Raw genomic sequence first — 3,413 nt, forward strand, 5'->3', positions numbered from 1 at the left:
GGTTGCAGCCGTCATTGTTGTTTGGCGGGTCCGGGCTGGGGATTCGAACCCGCCACCTTAGGTGTACGTGGCTGGCGCCTTAGCCAGTTGAGCTACAGGCGCCGAGCCTGTGTTTGTGTATTTAATGTGCGGTCCAAGATAACTCTTATTTTTGCAAAGTGTGGCAGAGGGAAAAAAAGGGTTGGACACCCCTGAAAGAGGCAGTTTGTTGTTTGAAATGTCATCTGTCCAACTACTTTATAAGTTGCTTCAGTGGCATTAAGTATTTCCAGGTCTTATTGCTGATTGAAAGAATTGTCTTTGGTTTTGCTTTTCATCTTTTAATTTCTGCCATCTGCAGAACCTTTTGCACCTTTCCATCTAATTTTTTTTTTTTTTTCTGAGACAGTGTCTCACTATATTGCCCTCGGTAGAGTGCTTTGGCATCACAACTCACATCAACCTCTAGCTCTTGGCCTTAAACGATTTTCTTGGCTCAGCCTCCCAAGTAGCTGGGACTATAGGCACCCACCTCAAGACCCCACTATTTTTTTGTTATGGTTGTCGTTGTTTAGCTGGCTGGGGCTGTGTTTGAACATGCCAGCCTTGGTGTATGTGGCCAGCACCATATTTGTGGTCTTTATGAGTGTTATAATGCTGATAAGCATCGAAGTTTATTAATGATAATATTGTAGTATCATAATGCAAACAACTCATTTTATCTCTAGCAGAAACAAGATAATATTGTAATTCCCAATCATTTAAAATTCTGTTTTCTGGGCCGGGCATGGTGGCTCACACCTGTAATCCTAGCACTCCAGGAGGCTGAGGGGGGTAGATTGCCTGAGCTCATGGGTTCGAGACCAGCCTGAGCAAGAGCAAGACCTTATCTCTAAAAATAGCTGTTGGATATTGTGATGGGCACCTGTAGTCTTAGCTACTTGGAGACTAAGGCAAGAGAATCACTTCAGCCCAAGAGTTTGAGGTTGCTGTGAGCTATGAAGCCACAACAGTGTACCAAGGGTGAAAATGAAACTCTAAAAAAAAAAAAAGAATTTGTTCTGTAAAATTTGGATTCAGTCAAAAGGTCCCACTTAAGGACCACATGTGCCCTTAAGGCTGCAGGTTCCCTGACCCCGGGTTCTAGAGTTTATTACCACAGTCATCATTTAACTACCTCAATCACTACCAACAATGCAACTTCATAACTTCTTCTCTCCCATACTCCCACTGTCAATTTGAAGGTGTGTGAAAAGCCAATAGCACAGACCACTAAGGGGATTTATGATTAAAATGCCAATCTGGATACTCCAGTGTGCATGCCCCATAGTTACTACTCCTTCCTTCTTACGTACATTCCTTCCCGGTTGTTTTTCTTTTTATTTTAGAGAAAGAGTTTCATTTTGTCATGCTTGGGTACAGTGCCATGGCGTCACAGCTCACAGCAACCGTTAACTCCTGTGCTTAGGCGATTCTCTTGCCTCAGCCTCCCGGGTAGCTGGGACTACAGGCGCCCCGCCCCAACGCCCAACTATTTTTTGTTGCAGTTTGGCCAGGGCCAGGTTTGAACCCGCCACCCTCGGTATATGGGGCCGGCACCCTACCCACTAAGCCACAGGTGCACCCAGAATTGTTGTTTTTCCAATAAATATTATCATATATATCCACCCTCTAATGACAACTCTAATAGAGTCAACAGGATAGAATCCTCATTTGACTATCTCACCACCAGGTGGCACATGCACTTGTTTTCAGTGAGAAAAATCAGGTTTGCCTTGGTTTCTGTCAGGGTTTGGGGGTAGGAGGGAAGAAGTTGACATTCTTTTTCTTTGGCTGAAATTAGATCTGCCAATAACATATGGCCTGGAATTGTTCATATAAGAGACTGATAGTAATTGGAATAATTATGCATAACCACACACTTCCACTCTTCATGTTTAGTTTGTCCTTCTTGATAGGCTTGCCTACATTTTTTAATCTATCCCTCACACACAGACAACACACAGATAGTATTTATTTGGGTTTCCATCACTATAGCAAAATGTCTTTTCCAAAGATAGTCACAACAATCTCCCATCTTACATGCTATTCTACAATGTAACGTTGCTACTGCATCAGTAGGAATTCCCCTTCCCTTGAATCTGGGTGGGCCTGTAGTTCACTTATAACCAACAGAATGTAGCAGAAAGTGATCTTCTATGACTTCAGAGGGTACACAACCTCATCCTCTTACTGGAAGATTTTCCCTGGAGCCTTGAGCCACAAATTAAGCAGTGAGACTATCCTGAGGCTGTGATGCTATGAAGCTCAAATTAGCTTGCAGAGAGAAGTCCTGACACTACGTGAAGAGAGATGTTCCCCATCTCCGCCCTGTGGGAGTTAGGTTTGTACTGTACTTGAGGCCAGGCATTTCTGGAGAACCTGTTGACCAGAGTGCAGGTCCTCAAAACCCGTATGTGCTGACACATCACACTCAAGGCTAGCAATAGTCTGGTTTACACAGGATGTCTGGTACCTGGAAGTTTAGGGTTAACATTCTGGAAGTCCTGTTTGACCAGAGTCCAGGACCCTGCCCCTCCAGGTGCTGCAGTTGGACCAATTGATATCTTGAGGCTGAGAACAGTATGTTCAGCAACTAAAGAGAACTATCACCTGAGTCCTGTCCAGGTATAGATGGGAATCACCAAAGCAAGTTAGGAAAGTTAAAAGTTGACCCCCTAATTTGTAAAGTGTGTGTTGTAATCACGACATGTTTGCATGATTTTCCCTTTTGTTTCTCCTTTTTTTGTTTTTGACTGTCAGTGATCACTTGGGGTACCCAGCTTTGAATCACTGGAATTAACTTTATGTTTTATGTTTGTTGCCAACATGATTTATGGTTTTTGACTAAATAAAGAGACCTTTGGGAGAACAGGCCATGCTGCACTTGGTAGATACTACTAGTGACAAAGTATGCCTCTTACAGGCTCCCATCGGTTATTTCACACCTGAGATAACTGAGTCTAAGTCTTTTCTCATGTCCAATGCCCTCAGTGCAGCTCTTGGCAAAGATTGTGGGGACCCGGGCCCCCACATACCCTCACTCTGTTCCGGCCTCAGCCACCATTAGATGACATCTGAGAAACCAGAAATATCCAGCTTACCTCTTCCAAGTCCTAACCCACAGAAACGATTTTTTAAAATATTTTAAGTTAGTAAATTTTGGTTGATTTTTTTTATACAGAATTGATAGCTGAATCATTTTGTAATGAGGTATCTTTAATTTGAAGAGAATATTTGAACAAATCAGTACTTTCGGCATATATTCAGAGTTATTCTTTTTTTTGAGACAGCCTCAAGCTATCCCCCTGGGTAGAGTGCTGTGGCATCACAGCTCACAACAACCTCCAACTCCTGGGCTCAAGCGAGTCTCCTGCCTCAGCCTCCCAAGTAGC

This window comes from Otolemur garnettii, unplaced genomic scaffold, assembly GCF_000181295.1.
Source record: "Otolemur garnettii isolate 467f Iridium unplaced genomic scaffold, OtoGar3 scaffold00003, whole genome shotgun sequence".
Lineage (NCBI taxonomy): Eukaryota > Metazoa > Chordata > Mammalia > Primates > Galagidae > Otolemur > Otolemur garnettii.